The 25070-nt window shown below is 40.1% G+C and overlaps 1 protein-coding gene across 1 annotated transcript in view; it reads right to left on the bottom strand.

The window, feature by feature from the left end:
- The window catches only part of cntnap2a (contactin associated protein 2a), a 303910-nt gene that overhangs the window by 260291 nt on the left and 18549 nt on the right, over positions 1-25070 (bottom strand). The window lies entirely within an intron of this gene.

Here is a 25070-nt window from a genome sequence, read left to right as displayed (position 1 = left end):
CCGTGGGGAAAGAGCTCTATCCATTCAGCTGAATTATTACAAACAGTCTGTTCATTAAACATGTTTTTTATATTTAAGAGTTTTCTCATCTCAGTTATTTCTCACAGGAAGGTTAAAAAGATTTTGTTCCACCACACTCCTAAAAAAGGGAAGTAAATCCAAAGTAAAGTCAAATACAGAAATAATATTACATTAAGTATATTACACATGATAATAAAAGCAAAGGGTGTAAAATATTGCATTTCTTTTGCACGCTTGAGACTATTAGGACAGCAGCCAAGAACTTTTTGACCTGTGGTGATTCAACAGGGAACCCTGGCTATAATGAGGAAAATTGCATTCGTGTAACCTTAATTTATTCCAACTGGGATAAGAAGAGCAATGTGTTAAAGTTCAAATAGTTTATTTCTCAAAATAACAGAGCCACATTAGCGAAACCACAAACAGCTAATAGCCTTTGGTCTAGTGATAAAAGCTGCCAATCACTTTTGGACTGCCTGATAGAAGCTGACAATCCCATGAGGTCCATGCTGTGAGTGAAGTTAAATGATTGGAAAAGGAAAGGGGCAAAAGGGAAATACAGATATATGCTAGATTATATAGGAGGGGGAGGAAAATAAAGAAATCATAAAGCAGTCCGACTATTTTATGACAAACGAAGATACTATTATATAGAAAGACGCACGATTTGTCTTATCTTATCCATGTTGAGGTTCAAAAAGGCAAAGTAGGAATACTGTTGCCTCAGTGGAATATTGTTAATTACTGCTTGTGGTTTTCTAGCACTACCATTCTAATTGCTGTGGGACTTATGAAGAAATGTATGACATGTAACTAAAACTGGGGCTTCATTTTATTTTACAGTTTCTTTGCTATTTCGTACACACTTGTTGTGGAATATGGTTCACTGTGATAAAACTGCAATCAAAACCTAAAAATCCTTTATCAAAATGCCATTTTTGCAACCAAATGATACACACATGAACCATTTACTGCTGTTGTACTTAGCATACCTTTTTTAATTTAAATTGTTCAATTAAAATATAAGCGTGTCCATGTGTGTGTGTGAATATGGGTTGCCAAGTTGAGATATGTTTTGGATTATGAATAGAAGTGTCTTTCCAATGATTCCAACAGATTTTATGTGTGTGTCGCGTTTGGCGCCGTAGTGCGACACACATGTCCAAGGCGTTTATACTCGTTGCGCTGTTCGCAGCATTATTTTCCGAAGCGCCAGAGGGCGTACGAGCAAAAAAAAACTGTGACGAATCGAAAAGACAACTAGTGTAACCCATAGATATGCCGATAGACTGTGGGCGCAACCAGCAAAAAGCCATAAATCAAGCTCCACAATGCCGAGGACGGATTGTAACCATCTGTAAACTCAGATCTCATATTCATGGACTACTTTATTGCCTTTGTAAAAGCCCTGTAAAGACAGAAGTCAAGTATTACATGCATTATAAAGAAACCATGGCTGAATATCCTGTAAACAATTTCATTAGGCTGATAAAATATGTACTCAATAGAAGACCTCTTGTTTCTAAAGCACATGTTTGTACTTTTGGTGCCTTTGTTTAAAGCATGTTACAAAAGTTGTGCTTTTGCCTAAGCATTCACTTAGTGTGTAAGCAATTACAAGAAACTAAACGTAGGTTGAACTGTTAAATCTGTAAAATCTTACAAAATGACTTGAATTTATGTATTTCCATTGTATTAAACTGAGTATAGTTTGAATTCATATATATAAAAACAGCTTTTAACTTGGTGGAACATTGTTAAAGGCGTAAAAAGCTCGTTATGGAAGAGCTCCTCTGTTTTTATGAGGGCTTCTTGAATTCCAGCACTGCAGAGCAGTAAAAACACTTTCTCAGTGTGGATATCTACACTGTCACATATATCAGCCCTCGTAGACCCCACACACACACACACACACACACACACACACACACACACACACACACACACAGCTACATTAATCAGCACCAAGGTGTAAATATTGTTCCTAGGGACAGGCTGGTGATCACTCGGGGAAAGCCAGAAGCACTGTTAAAGAGTGTGTGTGTGTGTGTGTGTGTGTGTGTGTGTGTGTGTGTGTGTGTGTGTGTGTGTGTGCATTCTTGCTTTTGCCAAAGTCAGTGTTTTGCCAGAAATTCAATTAAGTCAGGAATTAATGAACATTTGGAAGAAGGTTGAGGGAGAAGTGTAACAGTGGTTGTCAGCCACTATCAGCCAAATCAAAGCCAAAACAACATTAGCCTCCCCGATGTGTGTTCTCTGTCTTCTTTGTGGACCCAAGCAGGTTCTAGAAGAATGATTCTTAAGAAATCCTGCAGTGTTTTACTTCAATAATAACTGTTAATTCAATTTACTGTGAATTGCCTGTGTAACAATTTGGGGCAGTAATCATGCATTGCACTGTAATTTCAATTGAATGAATTGGTAGCTCAACAGCCTTCCCTGCATTCGTATTTTTACATTATTAAAAAAAATGGAAATAAAAAAAAAATATCTCAGCAGGGGTGGTATTTCTAATTAAAATAGCCACAAACATAGAAAAGTGAAAACTGTCTCTCTGTAAGACAGAAGTAAAAATACATTTTGACTTCTAACAAACATTGTTTATATCGCTTTGGCTTTCAGCAAAGAATCAGGAAACAAACAAAGAGTATATCTGGCAGCTACGAAAGACTCTCTCAAAGTAACCCCCACCACCAAACACACACACACACACACACACACACACACACGAGAATCGTGAAGGACCAAAGGCAAGAGCTCTCTCTGAATTCAAAGAGCAGACTTCAATGGCCCCTCTGCACTGAGCATCATTACCTCTCTCTCTCTCTTTAAAGTAGCTCTCCATTGTCCTCTCGTAAGTACAGGTCTCACCTGTTTTTCACTCTGTCGACCATCCAACACCTACTCCACTTCTGCATGGCCTTTCATCACGGGCCTTCTCTCTCTCTCTCTCTCTCTCTCTCTCTCTCTCTCTCTCTCTCTCTCTCTCTCTCTCTCTCTCTCTCTCTCTCTCTCTCTCTCTCTCTCTCTCTCTCTCTCTCTCTCTCTCTCTCAACTGACCTTCCATTGTGGCCTGTAAACAAAGCATCACCCCTTCCTGGTCTATTCCTCACCCACTCTCTCCCACACTGTGGTGATCCTTCCCTGCTGACTTCACCTTAAATTGGACTGCTGATGACAGCTATTCACTCAATTTTGCTGAACGTCAAAGTCTTCAGTCCGGGGCGCAGCTTTTACAGATTTTGCTCATTTTAGGTTATTAAGCACTCTTCTGCTGATCTGATCACAAATATGTCATTATATGACTGTATTTATGACTCATATACTACGTCAGTACTATTACAAGCAACGGTTATAAGAAACTGAATTGCATTATACGTAAAAGTGTACTGTAGATAATTCTTGTATCTCAAATTAAAATAAATACAGTGAAGTAATAAGGCTTTTATTAACATTCATTTCTTTTATCTTAGACATGACAGACTCCTCTGTATGTTTGCTTTTCTCTTCACTTACCGTCATTGTTAATGGGTTTTTGTGGAATTCTGTACATATTTTGTACTATGTCTTCTAAAAATGTCTATTCCTGTGACCTTTGTGGACATGTGCCAAGCTTTAAAAATCAATACAAATCTTTAATACAAAAAACAAATATGTTTTAATGTTGCACTACTCAGGGGCAGAAAACAAGCTTCAGCTCATAGGTTTGTTGATCGATACAACATTTCAGTTCAATGGATCAACAAAGCAGGACGGTGGTGTGTGCAGGTAAGCAGCTGACTCTGCATCACATATTGCTGTCAATTCAATAAAGCAAATGAGGCTGTGTTTATAAAAGTGCATTGTAAGTTGTTATGTGTTGTTTTTTGCTAGGTGCTCAGTCTCCTCAATGCTTAATATTTCCATTGTGGGTAACACGTCATAATAACTACACACTATGAAGCATTAGTTAAGTATGAGTAAACACTTAACTCATCATTTATAAAGCATAAAGTTCCTACATTAACACTCATTAGTATGCAATTCATAACAGTTATACATGTTTTATTCTTGATTAATACGTTTGTCTATTATGTGTTTCATGATTGTCTTTTCATACTTTCTAAATGATGGATTCCCCATTTAAGTAAATTAATTACTTAAATTATATATATTACAAACCAATTATTAAGGCATTGTAGATGATTAATAACATCATTTCTAAAGTCTTAGTAAACGATTAAGAACTTATTTAGATGTTTTTTTATTTATATGTCAATAATGATTTAGATATGCACTAATGGTTAGGGACTATGTTAATATATGCTTTATAAATACATATTAATACTGCAATTCATGATTAAATCAGGTAGTTACTAGTCATTAGTAAAGTATTTTGTGTGACCTCATCTAAAGTGAAGACTATATAAATGACATTGAAAGGCCATCAGAACCCACAAAAGTCTCAGTTATCTTCTCAACAAAAAAGTCAAATAGACAAAACACAAAGATGGTTGATGTGACATTAGTGGTAAACTCCAGGCCACCAGAATATAATAAGAGGCCACAATGTATCCTTCCATGTACTAATTTTACTCTAACTACTACTACTACTACTACTACTACTACTACTACTACTACTACTGCCATATTGGTTAATACATCAGTAGCCTGGGATGCTTTAGTTGTGTATTTCACTGCTCTGACTGTATTTAGCAGCACAGGACTGACAGCAGCCTGCCAACAGCAAAGCATTCTCTGTAATTTGAGTGGAGTGTTACCTCCCAAAGGATTCTCATCATTCTTCATTGCACTGCAAAAGAAACCCAAGGCGTTAAAGCACACAGACACATCAGTGTCAGCGAGCTAAGCAGCACACTGTTTGAAGCTACTAAAGGCAAAAATCTGGATTATCCAATGAAAGCGATGTGACACGATGTTCCAACCTTTACAGTGAGAAACACAGAGTGGGGGGAAAAAGAAACTTCTGATGCTCCTGAACAGCTGGTGCCTCTCCTCTGTCACATTTAGGACCCAATTGTGTTCATTCATCCCCCTCTCCTTTGCTCTCCCGTTTCCTCTCCTCTGCTTTCTCATCTCCAAACCTCAGGGCTCAACCAAACCGGCAAAAATGAGTCAGTGACAAGTAAAAACAACCAGAGCTAATAAGTGCTAAGATTCAATATTGTGGCTGCTGCAGGCATTGGACAGTTTAGACCGTTCCATCTATCTATCTATCCCTCCATCTTTTATACACACTACCGTAGTTTTAACTGCTTCTGGGGAAGTACAGTACACGCCTACACAAACCTCTGTGCTGTCATCAAGCCAATGTCAACCATTTGCTCAAATTAGCATTTAACTCAGCATCTGCTCTTTCAGAGGCTGACATTTAGCACAGACTGAACAAACACACAAAAGCAACCACACACGGAGATGCATACAGCGAACACACACATAGTCCCACCTGCTCAGCGTGCACACACACACACCGCGCGCACGCACACATGCACACGCACACACACACACACACACACACACACACACACACACACACACACACACACACACACACACACACAGTATGGAAGGATACAGCACATGGCTACTGGAGCAAACAAACACTAAAAACAAAAAGAAAGCTAAAGAAAAAGTGGAGGGGAGGAGGATGGTATGGAGGTGAGGAAATGGGTAGACCCTGGGGAATATGAGACTAAAACTGTAGCCAACAAAGACAAACATGTTGAAACATCACGAAAGAAAGACTTGTAGAGGTTAGAGAAGGACAATACAACAAAGATCCAGCAATCCAATTTTTCAGCTGCTACTTGTGTCGGAAAAAGCTGATTATTTTTGGACACGTTGATGCATCAGTGTTTTGGTTGCCATACCAAGCAGTCGAGTGCAACAGGAATATATTACTCGCTCTGACTGACAATACAAGACTCTTGAAGTGACAATCACATTGTGCTTCAAGGGGGGAAAAAAAGAAAGAAATCTTTTCTCCATCTTCATCCAGCTTTAAAATGTCTTTCCATCTTTTCTAACTTTCTCCGTCTTTCCGTCTTGTGCTTATTTCACTTGTTTCTATTCACTTCCTCTTGTCTCCATCACACACACCTACACACACACACACCTACATGCATGCACACACACACACACACACACACACACACACACACACACACACACAGAAAGCATTATTTGCCAATTTCCCAATACACGGTGCGCCATGTATAAGCTGAGTCAGCAAGGCCCTCCATATGAATGGCTTTCTGAATTCTGCTACAATGACAATAACCCCAAGAGAATCCAGTGCGTGTGTGTGTGTGTGTGTGTGTGTGTGTGTGTGTGTGTGTGTGTGTGTGTGTGTGTGTGTGTGTGCGTGCTCACTCAGAGGCTTGTGTGTGTACTCTAAGTAGTTGGAGATAAAGTTATGAGTCATACTAAATACGACCCTCAAAAATCACTATCCTTTCTTTTCCTCGGTGCAGAGTTTGGAAGCACAAAGAATACTGCAAAGGAGCAACCCAGAGAGTAAGAGAACAAAGAAAAAAGTAACAGTTTCTTGAATAGGGGACAATTTTACACTAAACAGCTGTGGCCCCATACATGCAGTTGTAAAGAAGGACATTTTCAGCCCCATACTTGAAGGAAAAATAGAGTGAAGGAAATAATGTCACTGTGATAACATTTTCTGACAGCTTTTCAGCAATTGCAGGTTTCATCTTGGCTGTAGATCCAATACATCTCTGGAAATATGGGTAGTGTTCACTCGCCGCATCTTGAATTAAACCACTTTGTGTAGTTGTGGGGGGATGAAAATTGGCTGCTTCAGGGAGGCTGGGTGTTGACATAAAGTGGGAAATAGAGGAAAACAATTGTCTTTCTTGTAAAGGGTAAGAAAGAGGTTGGCACAGTTTATCTTGAGCTAAAAAATAAAAAGAACAGAAAAATAAAATAACTTAACTTATCTTGAGGAAAGGCCCTGTATAATGCTGTAATGAAATGGAGATAATACAATAAGAGAACTAGTGCTCTATATAGAGTTGAAACAAATCTGTCCAAAGACAAATGTATAAACACCTGCAAAGCAATCCAAACCGCTTCTGTTCTTTGATTTTGCCATGATGACACACACACACACACACACACACACACACACACACACACACACACACAAGGTGAAAACAATACTAACGTTGCTGTTGCGGCTGGTAATCAAACATTCAAACAAAGTTGAATCAGCTCCAACTGTCTGCTTCATGTAAATCTGTTTGGAGAAGCGAAGAGAGAGATGCAGAGAAAAGGAGTAAGAGAAAGACAAAACACACAAGGGGCCGCGTGCAAACATACTGTATGGATTCACATTTTGGGTATGCATACACAAACACCATTCAGGTACAAGCAAAGAAAAAAGAGAATACAGAACGGAGAGCAAGAGGAGATATGAGGTGACTGTAGTAGTTCTTGTTGACAAAGCTCCATTCTCCTAAGCCAAGAAGATCTAAATCATCCCCACATAAACACCTCCAGGTTAGAGGGATTTATTCAAGATATATTTCTCTCATGTATTTCTTTCCTCCTAAATCATTTGCTTTGTTATCTTTCTCCTGCTGTTTACCTCTCACTTTCTGTCTGTCTGTTGTCTCTCTCTCTCAACACACACACACACCTTCTCTCTACTTTCTTCTATTTCTATGTAGCCCTGTCTTTCTTTCTTTGTCAGTGTCATTGCAGAGAGCCATCAAATGAGATGATCCGCTTGGCGTCGACACAGCTTAGCTCTGCCTCCGTTCCAACCGGAGCAGAGGCAGAGAGTCGACAGCTCCAGATTGAAGCTACGCGCAAACAGGCCTCCTGCAAAAACTGTGGTTTACGTCTGAACCTTCAGGTCAAAGGGAATTCATAGTTCATCTTCTAAGCCTTATCCACTAGTCGATTCCTCACACCTCCCTTTTCTGTCTCAATTATGTACTTCATTTATTTTAGTCATGAAGACAGATGGAGCCAACTTCACACCGGTGGGCAGTTTTATTTTCCAACAATTATCACCTGCAGTATTTTTCCATCTCTTGCACACACAGACATTCTGCGACCCACATTGATTTTTTTTGTCATATGCTGCAAATCCGTATGTATGCTGAAGTCATTGCGGCTCAAGTAAATGCCCTGTAAAATGTTGCATGCCTTTAGATTGCCTCCAGGCTTTTCCTCTGTACCCCTTTCTCCTCACCTCACCCTTTCCTTCCTTTCCTTCCTTCTCTGTGTATTCCTCTGTAAGCCCACTAACACTTCTCACTTATGCTCCAAGGTTAAGACAGCAACCCAGCAAAGTGCTTAAATAAATGAAGAAGCAAATGTGTAACTACTGACATTTCAAATTTTTCGAAGCAATTCTGTTGCAACAGTAGAGCACCGAGTAAACACGGTCAACCTTTTATAATGACTGCAACAATGTGTTTCAGCGTGTGTTCCTGTTATGCACAATAGAATGCCATTTGAATTATACAGTATTAAATAGTCAGTTAAACAAATAAACTGTGTTCACATAAACACATTGTACCCTGTGTGTCCTGCGCACACACACAAGTACACACAATCACAAATACAAACATGCCGACAAAATGTTCAGCGACAGCCACGAAGTACCTCTGTCCCAGTGCTGAAGTGTTTACAGATGAAGATCAGTTAACGCCTAATCTGTGTCTTCAAGGCCCCGCTGCTAATATTTTACTTATTGACATGATGCCACAAACATCTTTACCCTCCCTCCTTCTCTCATGCGGTTTCCCATGTGCTCCATGTGTCCATCCCCAGCCACTTCCACTCATCGGTTTCCAGATCTCCCTGCTGAAGGGGTCTCAGAGGTGGATCTGAAGCTTGACTCACAGCAACCGAATCGGTTCAGCCAGGACTGACGGACTAAAAAAGGTGGGGCTAAAAATATCAATGTGCGTGGGTTTTCTCTGTACCTCCTATAGGCTGTGAGTGGCAAATACCATGAACAAATCTATTCCTTTTGTCGCCTACGCGTCATTATGTGAGCCGATTATCCATTCATCCTTTATCCATGGGTTAACATCATGACCTGTTGGCTCACTTTGCGTGTTAGAGGCAATGATTGTGCTAATCAGACTTAAAAATACATGTCTTTTATTGTTTCTGTCTTTACCATGTAAAGTGCCTTTGAGTACCTTTCAAAGTGCGATACAAATAAAATGTATAATTAAATGTATTATTATTATTATGCAGTAAAAAGTAAGACAGACGAGATGACTCAACGATGTGTTTGCGTTGTGTAAGCACTACTCTATGCTAGTTCAAAGCTGCTCATCCGTTAAACTACAATATGTAAATGTAATGCACACGCAGAAAATTGTACGAGTCAAATGTGAATTAGAGGAGGTGATGCGCAATGCACCACAAGCTCTTAGGAATCAGACGACTAGCTAATGAGCTGACAGGGCTATTTGTGAAAGCGTGTTGAAAAGATATACAGATGCAGTACACTTGTGCCGTCGGTTTAACCTTGCTAGCTTTGTTTGAGGGTGTAGAATTACAGATGAGTAACTAATGAATTTTCAGTGAATAGTGTTAATGCCAGAAGGTGGTTTTTTTCTGCTACTTAGATACTTCACATCTAATTTCACACTGAACTTTCACCATGTGTATTATGAAAGCCCTAAAGTGACTGCCAGTCATCGTCAAATCCATCAAAACATACAATATTGAGTATAAATCATTTTCCCTCCTCTCGCCCTCATGTCCGTTCACCCTCTATCAAGTGTAACTACGCGTGTCGTCTTTTCTCCATCAGCTACCCTCTCGGCTGCTCTGTCTAATTTTTTCTCTCCAAATTTGACTCCTCTTTTACATTCAGCCCATTCCCAAACAGCCCATTTGTCTTTCTGAGGTTAAAACCTTTTGGCCTTTTGCACACCGGCCTCTGAGGTTCAAAGCTGCTCGTCCAGACAGTTGAAATCTGAACTCTGACGGGTCAAATGGGTCATTTCGACACTCGCCTTAACCAATTAAACATTCCGTTGGTGGGGGGGATAATAGGGCTTTGCACACACACACACACACACACATTGCAGGCTCGTATTGAAAATTCACAGCACAAGCGCACACTAATGGCCATGCACAAACGGGAGTATATGCATGCACACACACTCTTCTCTGAACAGTGTATATTAGATTGTCTGCTCCAGTTTTCATTATAATGGTGATTAATAACCATACAGCTTTTTTTTATGCAAGCGTGTGTGGGCTGTGTGTGCATATGTGCATTGTGTGTGTACGTTCTGTAGGTGTAAATGAGAGATGCCAGATTATACAATAGCCTGGTTAAAGCATGCAGTAAGGCCCTAGAGGTACAGTATAGACTGTTCTCTGATCGATCTTCCCCGACTGTCTGGTTCACCTCTTCAGGTCTGCCCACACAAAGAGAGACGAAAGTCAAACCAGAAAGATGAAAGCACACAGCGAGGACGTTATGTGATAACCACCAGAATATTTTGCAGGCATATCTTATGAAGAGAGAAGAAGAAACACACACTAGTTTTAACAGTAGTTTTAGTCATTCCTTCTTTCATTAGTACAGCTCTTCTTGTCTGTGTTTTAGTTGTTTATTAATGAATCTCTCCATTCACGACAAAACCAACCGCATGGATTGGATGACCTTGTGCTTTCTCTGACATAACTGATCAAACAAACTCAGTGATCTGCAATAAAGAAATCTTCAAGGGACAAAAACTAAAATGCCATCTAGGAGCTGCTTTATACATTCATCTTTTCAATCTTTTCACTATAGAAAGTGGAATTGCTGTCATCTCCACTGCAGTACAGTTACACTATGTTGAATAATACATAAACCATCTACAGTATAATTCAAAACAGATCACCTTGCGGATGATGTATGGCAGCACAGCAACAGCAAGGCATGTAAGACATGAGACCACTCCTTCCAATAATGCGTGAAGCTTTACTGTTATATATATTACACAGTTGTATTTATGGTAAAATAGTTTTGGCTAATATAAACTGTTCTTATATCCATACGCTTAATGGTGTTGAATGCTTTCTTATCTTTACTTATCACTACTTTTAAATGAAGCATAGTGGAAGTTTAAATGGGAAGACTCTTTAAGCTCTCATCATTCAGAAATATCTCTGTCTTTCTCTCTTATCTTATTGTGGACCATATCATAAATTACTGTACACTCAAAATGCAGTCTACCCTGACTTCAGTAAGTCTGATGGTTTAGTGAGCTCTTAAGTTCATTTTGTGCATTTCAAATTGTCATTAATTCTCTTTGTATTTTGCAAATCATGTTGCATTTATTTGTCACAGATTTGTTTCCTTTGTTCCATTTCCATTTCCTTTTGTTAAATTGAGTTGGGTGGACGCCCAATGTATAAGCCTTTGGCTTGTTGACCTCTCCAGTCAATCCGTTTTGTGTCTATTATCTGGTTTTATGCTGTTGCATGTGTGCAAATAAAAAAAAAAAAAAGTATCCAGGAAGGCTGAGCAGCAGCTGTATCAGCAGAATTATATTTGGTGAAATCATGTTGAAGGCACGAAAAAAAAATCGTTATCATTTATATTTGCTGCAGATCCCAACTAACATAGCGTGTGCCACTGTCTGAAATGACTTGATCAGGATTCTGGCTAGTGAAGTGGAACAGGAGGCTACCAATTATAACACACAGTTGGACAGCAACAGTGCCACCTGTGATCTCAATGGGGCATGAATATATACGCGTGTGTGTGTGTGTGTGTGTGTGTGTGTGTGTGTGTGTGTGTGTGTGTGTGTGTGTGTGTGTGTGTGTGTGTGTGTGTGTGTGTGTGTGTGTGTGTGCATCTAAAAGTGTGTGTTTGTTTCCAGGAAATCTACTTGTGTGGCTAACAGTAGGTCAGTGAGATGAAAAAGTACTTTCAGCACAGACACAAACACTGTAATGATAAATAAAACAAGATAGAAGCAAGGTTTGTCTGTACAACATCGTGAAATATGATAACTCGTACTTATTGACCAGCATGATTTACTTCCTGTAACAGAGCCAACAGCATGAGACACATCAGCGTGAGTTCCACTCAGAGGAAGCAAAGACTGCTGACTCAGGTCATGTGGTTTCAGATACAGTAAGAGGAAGGAGAGAGACAGAGTGGTAGTAGGAGAAAGGAAGAGAGTAGTGCAGCAATAAGTAATGTAAAGGGATGGAGAGAGACAGGAGGAGGAGTGGACAAAGAGAGCTGACGTGATGAGGGAATGGAGACAGAGGAAGGGCATAAACACATACATACCTACACAAGCTCAGAGAATAAATAGCATTGTGCAATTGGTAATCTGATCACAGGAGCAAAAGTATATAATCTGCCCTTCACAGTCAGTCATGTTTCAAAATGGTTTCCTCAGAAACACCTGACAAGCACACTTGTCTAAGCCCAACTTGAACCGTTGAACATTATGCTAATATTTGTTTTCTTGGTATGATGAAGGATTAGGACCTCCATCATCATACACTTCAAGGAAAATGTTGTCTTGGGACATGTGAAGTCTATCCTGAAGTCTATTTTTTTCAATACACGCTACAACATCAGCATTAGTTGGTGAAATGGAAAACATTGGCATCGCTTGCCTTGACCATGCAGGGACACATTTATTTACACTACTCACCTAATATTCAGATTAATTGGTGTTTCTAGTTTGACTGTGACCCCAGAGGTGTTGAATATTGTAAAATAGTACTTCAGAAGTGTAAAAGTACACGGATGATTTTGGATAAATAAGAGTGATACTTTGCAGAGCGAATCGATTTACAACAAATAAATGTCCCACAGCCTTAGCAACGAGAGAACAAACGATTTCTTGAACCTCATTGCAGACAGCGTGGGAAGTGAAAAGCTATTGCTTAGAACATGATAAAGTTATTGCACCTTATGTTTAGCAACTCAGGATTATAGCCAGTAGCTTCGCTGTCAATCTATTCTGTAGAATTGCTTGCATATTGACTGTCTCTTCCATCAGCCTCTCTCTCATCTCCTGTCTTGCCTACAACACTAGTCACAGACAGCCATTACCCAAACTCTATCATCCCAAATTTCAATCAGTTCACACAGCCCTAATACTCACAATACCCTGTATGTTTCACAAACCAATAAAAGCCTCTCTCACGTTTGCAAGTGGGGATTTTTGTTGGCTGAGCGGACAACAATCCCTGGTAGATCTAATCCGATATACTTTCCCAGCATTACAAAAGAAAAACCTAGACTCTCGTCACTCCGCATGCCAGACGTGGAACCATTTAGGCTCAGTGCTCTACAGTAGGTTGTACGGCACATTCTGATTGTTTAACATCAGAGATACAACTTATTACTTTGATGAAAACAAAAAAGGAAATGAAGGTTGTCCGAGCAAAGGCCTTTTTGCCACACTTCAGGGTGTGGTCGAAAGAAGACTTTCAACCCTTCAGATTTTGGTTTTCAACTTTCACATCTTAACGTTAATATGCCAACTCCTCACTATGATTTTACATCCCACGACACTATACCTTCTTTGCTCATCTGTCTTGAGGTATCTCCACCCTGGCATCGCTCTCATGAGGCCCCTTCAGTCTGTACCCCAGAGGGCTGCTGGAGACGTTTTTGTCCTTCGTCTGACACATTGTGCTCTAGTGATTTATACCTCTGCACCTCTACCTCTCTCCCCCTCCGTGTCTTTCTGTCCCATTCACTTTCACCTCCTTGTAGCTCAAGCTCATTGTCCATTTCTTTCTTGTGCGTCTCTACACACATACTCCTGCAAACACACAGACACAAGGACATATGCGCGCACACACACACACACACACACACACACACACACACACACACACACACACACACACACACACACACACACACACACACACACACACACAGAGAGAGAAATAGCCCAGAGCCTCGCTGAGTGTAGGGGAGAGGTCTCTAATCCTGTCCCAGGGAGAGTGGGCCTGCTGGGGGATTAGAGTGGGACTGTGGGTGGCTCAAAAGATGGAGGGCATAGAAGGGTGGACAGCTAGAAAGGGGGTGTGAGAATGAGTAATACCCGTTTCAGGTAGTCACAGGGATGTGGGTAAAACCTGCGGTGGCGGTCGATAACAATGGATCAATGCACATCATCCAAACTGACTTCACAACCTCCTTTCTGACCTGGATAGAATGAAGGTCACAGACTACTTAGCTTTTGTAAAGACTCAACTTTTTTCAACTCTACTTTCTTCCCTACTTACTTACTTACTTACTCACTTACAGGCAGTATTGTGTATGGGGCTACAGCTGCAGATTTGTGAATACGTGGCAGCTATCTCATTTCAATGGGTTCAAAGGTCAGGAAAATTCAGTAGACCCACCTCCAGTATATTGCCAATCCAAAATGTTCGACTCAAATTGTAAGTCAACACCATGAAAGTGCAGTTATCGTAGAGTGGTTACCGATGACAAGGACAGCAGACTGGACTTGTTGTCCCCTGTTCCTCGTTTCCTAGCTTTCCTTCAGCTCTCTCTTGCTAATTCTGAGACACAAAACATGGACAGTGCATAATGGACTTTTAAATAGGATTAGGATGGAAATGAGCAAGTGTACTAAGGTGTGTGTAGAAGTGTGTTTGTATACAGAGAAAGCAATCATGCGGCGCTAATCCCACTCTCGGCTCGAGCAGGTTCATAGAGCAACCCGGTGGAGACGGCTGTACAAGTAGTCCCTCCAGCAAACATCTCCTTGTATTTGCGGAGGTGAAGGGGGAGAGCAACAAACATTAAAATGACTAATTCCTAAATATGTTGTGGCACACATTTTTTACACAGATATGAATGTAATTTCATTCAATATCAAATAAAATACAAACAATAAATATGCCTATGAAATGAATAAATATGGCTACAAAATAAATCCTGAAATAAATAAATGAGTCAGGATAGTTAAATAAATAAATGAAAAGGTTTTTATTTTAAAATATGAATGGGTTAGTTGGTCCTGTTGGGCAGGTGGCACCTTGCATGGTAGCCCCGGCTGTCAGTGTATGAATGGCTGAATGGCATGTAGTGCTGAAGCGCTTTGAGTGGTCGGAAGACTAGAAAAGCACTAAGCACAAGTCCATTCACCATGTTGATCTTTTTATCTATTTATTTAACATTGAATGAAGTGGCATTCCACACACACACAAAGACTTTATATGAAATGCCATAACATCTGGTTTTCAAAATGCTTTTTTTGTTTTTCCACTTCTGTTGTGTAGTTGGCATGGCTCCCACACCAGCACTACTTTGTGACAGGAAACAGCATGTGTGCCAGCCTTCCCTTTGATATAAAACATCAGGAGTGGTTTCACCGCACCGCCAAGCAAACTACCGACTGAACGGCATTCAAAGGGAGGCCACTGTCACATGCCTGCTGCTTTGCTTACATGATTGTTACACATTCAGACACACAAGCATACACATCACCGTGCGAGACTACAAAGTCAAACTAAAAACAGAGTTGGAGTGGATACTTTTTTGGTTTTGGTCAGAATGTCCAACACATGCGCTGATGTACGCTGCATCGTGAGAATGAGCGCCCTAAAGCACTTTCTTCCGATTGTGATGTCTCCCAAAAAATTTTTGTTTGCTTGTGTCGTACCCCCAATTACTGCTCCCAAGGACTACAGTCGGCCTCATTTAAAAAAAGGTTATCATGCACAGATTTTATGTTTGGAGCAAAATACAAGCCATGATCATAATGCCATGATGCCAAAGAGTGTTCTGTTTTTTTTATTTATCTAAATATATATATATAGTGTCATGTTCTTTTTTATTTTGATGATATGATTTAAGCTGTTATTTGACCAAATTATACTTTAAATGAGTCTGTTCATTATACGGTTTCCCATTCCCAAGATGAAGAAACTATGATTTGTTTTATTTAATACATGAAGTACACCAAGACCGATTTGATGATTAAATGTTTCATGTTTTCATAATATACTTAAACGTGCACTGATTTAACTGTAGTGAGACTCAGCCAGTATCACTATGATTTTGTGGGAGATAATGCTTTAGCCACAATTAACCCTTTGACACATGTGCATTATGCTAAAATACAAACTAAATGACCACTCGTGAAGTTTTACACAGCTTAACCCTGTCTATCCATTTTGATTTTGTGGCTATACATGTTATGTGGGGGAGGGGATGACAGCTGGCTCCGTTTGGATATGCAAGTGTGTGTGTGTGTGTGTGTGTGTGTGTGTGTGTGTGTGTGTGTGTGTGTGTGTGTGTGTGTGTGTGTGTGTGTGCAAAGGGACTTAACTCCAAACCGAATGCAGATGATGGGCTTAATCCGGCCGTTCAGTAGGTCATGCTGAGGATAGCTACCGTTTTAGAGCTGACCATATCGTACTGACACACAATCCACACATGTACATCGATGTGTCCATGTTTCTATACAGCCACAGTTACAACAATAATTGTCTTGCCCTAAACAGCAGGTTTAATTTGCTAATCTATGTATAAGCACAAGGACACTTGACATACATTCTGTATTTGCAGTATGTACATTTGTCAAAGAAAACACAAGATGAATAGATGAGGCAGAGGGACACAGACCGAAAAAAATAAAGAGTGAAAGGTGGACAAATAAAGAAAAGACAGACAGAAAAAAATCTGAAACAGAAAGGGTAGCAGAAAGCTAGAGTGATGGAGACCGAGAGAAAGTAAAAGTGGTGTGCTCTGTGTCTGACCCCTGTTATACGAGCCTCCCAACAACACTAGAAACCTGTTAACAACAGGAGTCCATTTGGCTTGGAGTGACTATGGTAGGGGTTCAGAACTTTACCACCCTTTCCATTAGTCACAAAGGGATTTTCACACAGTATGGAGAGGAGCACGCAAGCACACCCCAGCACACACACACACACACACACACACACACACACACACACACACACACACACACACACACACACACAGGAACAAGCAAACACAGGCTCACAACATATACATGCATAGAAAAAGGGATATGCACCCTTTACTAAAAAGGCTCCATCCTTTACATTTTGTCTTCTTTTGCTGCTGAGTTCTTATCACAAACTTCACAAGGAGAGAGTACAAAATGGAGAGGCATGCAGGAGTGGACAATGCATTTGAATAGTACCTTTCATACAAGAAATTTAGTTCTTTAAATTTAGGCCACTTTTCCTGACAGACAGACTCGCCACGATTAAACCAAAATAAGCATTTTTTAACTACCTCAAAAAGTCTTCCCTAGGGTGTAACCTTACTGTGGGTCTTGTCAGGCACAACCAAAAGTTGCCCCAGGAAAAAAAAAAACCCTGTTTGTGGTGCTGTAGGGTTTTAGTAAACAAACTACAGTCTTATTATCTTAAATCTAACACCCTTAAATTACACATAATCTTTATAAAATCAAAACTACATTGAGTTAAACCACATTTAAATGAATTGCAGCAGTGCTAAGTATGAAGAAAAGTTGTAAGGCCAAGAAACAACACTGGTGATGAGACAAGAACAACATGGAAGAATGAGAAGAGAGACGAGCAGAACATTAGGAGAGTTAGCCTAAGAGGGAACTTTAAGATGTCAAATCTGGGACAAGATTGCTGACAGTGGCCAATTCTGGATAAAATGCTTCCAGTGAAAATTGGCATAGGGGGCATTCCACATCACATCATGTTAGGCAACATATATAGTGCCATCTTTACCAGTCAACTTAGTTATTTTAATTTCTAAAACAAAATCTCCAGCACAAGCTGTTCTCACCGACAATCGGTAAAGACTTTACATCTGATAAAATGCAGGACGGCAAAGCTGGCATGTACTTTTATTTCTCAGTAACGACTGCTCTGGTGCTGAGGGTGATTTCATGAGGTGTTGCTGGTCTAGTTCTGTTAAAGGGATGTGCCCACATAACATTACGATTGCCTTTTCTTCTGTACTTATTTGCATGGATGCATGTTCTCCTGTTGCACTTCTGAATCAACAGGAATGCTTCCTAGATAATGGCACTATATAGTGAGATCATATCTTTGCATGAATGAAAAGTCCGAGTAGCAAACTCCCGTTCCTCAAATAGCCAACTTTACATCATAAATAAACAGTTACATTGTTGATTTTTGATCTCTATTGCTAATAATCACTCAACTATTTAACTTAGAGATGCACCGATCAATTAAAAACGATCAAAGCAGGACAGCTTTCAAAAATAGCACAAGCAAGTATTTACATAAATAATACAACCATTTATTGCCAGTTTATTTGAATTGTGTGTTTTATGCAAATAACCACTATAAATTATAATTACAAAGTTCAGAATTTGTTGATGCTTTTTACTGACTTCGGGACGGATGGAATTTTTCAGGATGTTTGGGACAGTGTTCTTTGAAATAAAATTGGAATCTGCAAAAATCGGATTTGACAGGTCAGATTTTTTAAAATTGGAATCTGCAAAAATCGGATTTGACAGGTCAGATTTTTTAAAATGGGAATCTGCAAAAATCGGATTTGACAGGTCAGATTTTTTAAAATGGGAATCTGCAAAGAAAACAGCAATCGGTTCAAACTCAATTCTCAACGTTATGATTGCCTGAAACAATTCTGTGACACCGAGCTGTCCTTACCGCTGCCCCTGAACACAACAGACGTAAGACACGCGCGTCTTGTTTACAGTCTAAACTAGGCTTTTGGTGAGGGCGGCTGAGCTTAAGCAGTCGAATATAGATACAATCCCATCGGCACCCCCTGGCTTAAAAGCTAACGTATGGAAGCAAATCAATCAAATGATTCAGTTGATGCAGAATTCTGTGGTTTTACTACAAGGATGCTGCTACAGGCCCAACTTTATTTCTTTTCCTGTTGGTCCTCTTTGCATAACCCTCCAGTTGACACATCTCTTCTATCTGTTACCAATATCAAATTAATAAAAATAATGGAAGTAAATCCATTTGTTTTTTAATTATGAATCATTACAATATGCAGTGTTTAAAAAATAGCAGATAGACACAGTGAGAAAAAACAAATCACGTACCGAAAAATGTTGATGCATCAAGATGAATCGATAATGGTTTCATAATCGCATCGTAGCCCTCTGCATCGGAATCAAAAGGTGCCTTGAGATTCCCACCCCTACACCACTCCTCTTCAGAACCCTGTGGGTGACTGGTTTTACACAATTTATGGTTATGACCAATGATTATGAGTGTAACTGAAGCCATTTTTCTTTTTTATCTGTGTGTATCTATACAAGGTTGTCAGTAGTCATATATCCAGCAAAGACCTAAAGAGAAATAATTATGATAAGAATAGAGTCCTCCAAAAGGAATAGAGTGACTAACAAGAGACGGCGCTGCTAATAACAGGGTGAGCATTCAAAGGAGGCACAAACCACCAAAGCTACTGGCAATAACGCTGCATTTGCTTTCAATTTGTCACAAGCAAAACAAAATAATTGCTCATGCTAAGCGGCCCATACACACACGTTTTAAAAGACAACATAACAAGCATGCAGTCATAGATACAGTTAACCAAGCAGACTCAGAAATACAAATACACAGACGCCCTTAAAAACCTGTAGCTTTAGATCAGAGGCTTTGCATAGTCGCTAATGTAGTCTTTGCAACATGCACAGTGATTGATGATGGAGGTTTACCGGATGTGTGTGACTAAAGGCAGATGCATTTGCATTTTCCATATCTATCTTACTTATCTGTGCATTTCTTTAAAGAATTTCCATGAGAAAAGAAAATTGAAGACGTAGGAAAGGCAAAAATACAGCAAAAAGATGAATCCGGGCAGCGTGAAAGAAGATAGGACGAATAGAGACAAAGATTCAGAGACGGGGTCTAAGTGATGAGACGGATGAGGCAGCCAATGAGTGACAGGACGTAAAGGAGAGCTAAGGAGACAGAGACGGAGAAAATAAAGGTTTGCCTTAATGTTATTCGGAGCTTCAATCAGTGCTCAGTCAGCTCTGCTCTCACCCAGTCATCTTAGCAAACACACTCACACAGACACACAAGTCCAAGTATCTTTCTGCCCATCAACCTTGGCCTGACAGTCTGAATGCCATGGCAACGGTTCACATAGGTTTGAACAGAAAACTCTGGGGGAAAAACATGAGAGATTTGAGGCTTTCGGAAATGGATAAATGCATGAATTGATAATCGACTATGAGATACACACACAGAAACGCAATGCAAATGACTGGCTGGCAGGTGGGGTGGTCCTATTGATCAGCCAAACTGACAGAGGGAGAAAGGTGTGTTTAAAGAAAGTGAGGACAGATTAAGGAAGAGCAGTGCAGAATGAGCGAGGGAAGAGGAGCAGACAGACATGAAGAGGGAGTGATAAAGCCTGGGTTTAGACAGGCCTTTATGGGTTCACAGACACACAGAGCCTTTGAAGTTGTGAAGAGATTTTGGGCTTACAACTCTGACAACAGTGTCTGGAAAAAGAGGGAAATCTGATTAAACTTATGCACACAGACATGATGAGATACCAGAAATCAAGGAAACAAGATCACATCAAAGATGAATTATGGAAAAAAAAAAAAAAAAAAAAGAAGAAAAAAAAAAAAAGATGTGCAACAAAGAGCTGCACACATGTTCCATCTTTGAATAATGCAGATACTTTTTAAAAGTCATGAATGAAAGCTTCACAGTGCAGACTTTGGCTTTGACATAATTAACACAATCATTTTAGCAGCGTGGAATTAAGCTCACCACTGCAAAGCTATGGACACAACCACAAGGGTGAAGAACGATAATAAACAACAACAGATTCTAGTTCCCCAGAGAAAATGATAAACTGTGTGCACTGGGCAATTTGGACTTCATAGGATTTTTGTAAATGAGTCCTTACTCAAGCACCTGTTACATAGCTGTTGGGATTAACACCCTTCGCCTTCGCATGTGGCAAACGTTGGCATCAAAACGCTGTTTGAAGTTAGGTTCTCTCCCATTGAGACCAGAAGTGAGTTTGGAAATGACTGGGTGATGTTGCGAGTTAGGCAGGTTCAGGTTGGTCCAGCTTGTTTAGCAGTGAGAGTGGCTCTGGGACTCCACAAACTGCTGAGGAGTCCAACTGGAGGCATCATGTGTTTCAAAATCCCTCAGGATCTAAATAATTGGGATTATCAAGAAGAAAAAGAAATGAGTCCGTTCTCAGGGTTTACATGCTATATTAGATGTTATACCAAGAAACAGCAATCAACTATTGCTTCTGGGAATTATGAACGTTCAATTATTTCACAACGGTTATTCCACCCTAATGATTTATAGCAATGCTGTGTTGATAGCAATAACTGGAAACAACTGGAGTGGAACAAGCTAAAAGCTTATTAGAACAAACCAAATAAAAGATAACTTACTATGAAAACACTTTGGAGATCTTTGAATCAACCTGCATGTAGGGACATAAACAATGAGATGTAACAAACTGCTCATGACTCCTGTGTCAAACAATGTGTCAGCACTACTGGAGATGTGTTGTTAGCAACAACTTTACACTGATTTACAGATTCATAAACTTGTGTGTATTTTGGAACAAAACTGACTACATCTTATGCACTACAGTTCAGCTGAGTAAGTGGCCAGTTATTGAAGGCTGTACCCACATCAGAATTGTTTCATTTAAAATGGATTGACTGTACAACATGACAATTTGATTTGTTCTTTGTTTTAATTTGGTTTTTTTTTACAGAATACTGTATCTGGCAATCCAAAAAGTCATTGTAATGAGTTTCAATGATGTCTTCGGCCACATTGACATGTCAAATTTGGCACAGTTTCATAATGAACCGAAAGTCTTCTCAATGGGTCAGGTCCCCGCAGTCTGCTCGGGGGATTCAATTTGGCGGGTCAAAGACACTTCCTCGGTGCGGGAGGATCTCTCCCTGGTGCTGGCTGGCCTGGGCCGGGCTTATTTCCTCCATGGCAATGCGCCACCACCACCAGCTCTAGGTTGGCTTGGAACCACCCTTTGTGGATATTATTTTTTCCCATCTATAATGTGTTTATGATGAAATTGTTTACAAGAGCACAAAGTTCTTTCTAATCCCTTTATTGAGTCCATCAAATGGCAGAGACGCTTCTGTGTGGCATATTAGATCATACAAAGTGACACCTTGTTGTGCAGGATTACAAACTTAACAGCTTCAACCATATGGCGCACTACATAGTTTGTCCCATGGATGCTTTGGCCGCAGGAAGCTGTAGTCAGACTAGATTATCCAAAACACCTCCCTCTCAGCTCATGTGCTCTGCTTCATTATTTCCAAGCCCTTCAGGCGTGAATTTGGCTCAGAGCAACCTCTGGCTTTATTTGAATAAAATCGATCTACTCTTGATTACGCCGCTGAAAATTGTGTCCATGCATGACAGCGTCACACCCTCAATTTGTTCTAACAAGCAATAAGCTGATAGTATCACCCCAAACCCCAACGCCGGGTGCCTAAATGCATATAGATGCACGTCGCATACCACTCACATACACACATGCACACTGACACAGAGAAGAAGACATACACTGATGCAGATATATGTGGGCAGATAAAGACATAAATCCCTGAAAGCTCGAAACACACACACACACACACACACACACACACACACACACACACACACACACACACACACACACACACACACACACACACACACACACACACACACACAAAGAAGGCACTTCAAACATGGGCTCATTAGACAGCCTGCAGAGAAAGAAGGAGAGGGAATGTTGAATAGCTTTGGGCCTCCAAACAGCACATGCTGCTGCGTTGGAAATATGGAAGCTTTATTCTTGAAATCTGTGTGTTTTCTTTCACATCTATCCTCAAGACAATAATGTCACTTGGGCTGATACTTCTTCCAATGCCAGGCAAATTGAAGGGTTAGATTTCTGACTAATTTAAATTTAAGTGTGTAAATGTGGGTTACCCCATCCTTCAAGCCTACTACTATCAGTCCTCACTGAAAAACAACTGTAATTTAGTTTCGAAACATTCAAAAGGTTTATTTGTCACACATGCAACCCATAGTGTTTTTCAAATATCAATAAACAAGTGAAACTCCGCCAACAGTAACACAAAAATCCAGGATTTTTAAATAAATAAGACTTGAACCACTAAACTATATCTTGCTTTTTCAAAAGGAAATTTGATGCATTATAAACATTTGAGAAACATGTGGAGACAACACAAATGCACACAATGCATTTATGTTGTCTCCACATGTTTCTCTTCACTTTCTAGATTTTGCTAAATACAAAATTGTTCATGGCGGTCAGCATCTTTTTGCAGCAGGAGGCACAACTTGTGGGAGCTTGGGGACATTCTTTCCATCTAAAAATCTGTTTAAATTGATGTGGTTCTTTTTTAGTGAAGCAAAAAACAAAGAATATGAGTCTAGTGAACTTTATCTTCAACCATTTATAGTCCTTGAAGTGAAGTCTGGGAGTGCAATGGGGCTTAACAGCGAAAACAGAGAGCAAAGACAGCTAATATATATGTTTGCCTTTTGGGATCCAGGTAGCCATGTTCTCCACTCAAACAGTTTCTCTTTTTCTTTGTCTAGGCTTTTCTCTGCCCGACTGTTTTTGCAGTTCTTCCCTCTCTGCAACAATTTCTCCTTTCATTGTTTATCAGTCTCTCTTTTTTCTTGCTCTCATTCTGTCCCTGTCTAGCTTTTTTTCCAACCAAAACCCCATTGTCATCAGCTCCTCCATCACTCTGTATCTAAATAGTGTCATATTTGTAATGAAGCATTAAAAACTTGCAAAATAAATAATTGGAAGTGCAAAAACAGACCATTTAATGTCCATGTTTGTGATTTTCCAGGAGGTATTTGGAACCGTCTCCATTCTAGCTGAAGATTTTCTTTATTTTCACCTATCTCCACTCCTGTGGTTTTTCCTCGTCCTTGTCACCACATGCTCTAGTAGAACCTGCTGTTGATTGTGTGTGTGTGTGTGTGTGTGTGTGTGTGTGTGTGTGTGTGTGTGTGAGAATGTGGGAGATCACGGGCAAATGATTGTATGCGTATTGTTATTCTCACTGTGGTAGGTGACAAAATAGATGGAGGTTGAAAGAAGAAAAACAGAGCAGAAGAATCAAGGAGAAATTAGAAAAAAGAGAAGAAGTTGCATGTGGTGAGGCTGCAGTGAGTGGGTTGCTTTCACAAAAGAAAAGTTTGATGAGGATTTAAAGAAGAAAAAGCCAAAGAGACTGAGGAACATCAAGGTTTTTATCTCAGTAACAAGGCCAGGTATTACAATTATGGTTGCATAGATAATGGTGAATACGATGATGCAATCGAACTATAGAGCTTTTAACTCAGCCTCAGGTGAATACTATGGGCACGCTACTTATGAGTTAGCTGGAGAGGAACTTTTCTGAATCGGTGCTAAAGGAAGTGAAACCAGGACAGAGAGCAAAAGAGGGAATGTGAGAAGAAAGTGTGACGAAAGATGTAAAATGTGATGAAAAAAAAAGGGAGGTGATGAGCAGAGGGCATTTTAATAAGTGTAAGGAGAAGGAAAGAAAGGGAATCAATGAAGTGAAGTGATATATTATTAATAATTGCCAATTTGGTACATTATTTAACAAACACAACCTCAATGGAAATGTGCTACCTGCAGCCAAACATTTGAAACCAATGGAGCGTGCGAACGCGCTCCATTGATGTGATATCTCACGCACGCACGCACGCACGCACGCACGCACGCACACACACACACACACACACACACACACACACACACACACACACACACACACACACACACACACACACACACACACACACACACACACACACACACACACACACACACACACACACACACACACACACCAAAGAAAGCCTCACATCACACAGCGAAAGCTCTGCAGGACTTCAGACATCCTTGATCATTCCTTCATATTATCCTCCTCCTTCAGTGCAGCTGGTTGCTATCCTGTGTCGTTCTCACGGCATCAATATTTACTGCCATATAAAATTTGGTTCACAGCTCTCAGGGGTGGGGAGAAGGCCCTGGG

Source organism: Cebidichthys violaceus, unplaced genomic scaffold (assembly GCF_023349555.1).
Source record: "Cebidichthys violaceus isolate CVI_PGR_0920_01 unplaced genomic scaffold, fCebVio1.0.p SCAF_15, whole genome shotgun sequence".
NCBI lineage: Eukaryota > Metazoa > Chordata > Actinopteri > Perciformes > Stichaeidae > Cebidichthys > Cebidichthys violaceus.
Note: the sequence above shows the minus strand (reverse complement) of the source record. Positions and strands in the feature narration are given on the sequence as shown.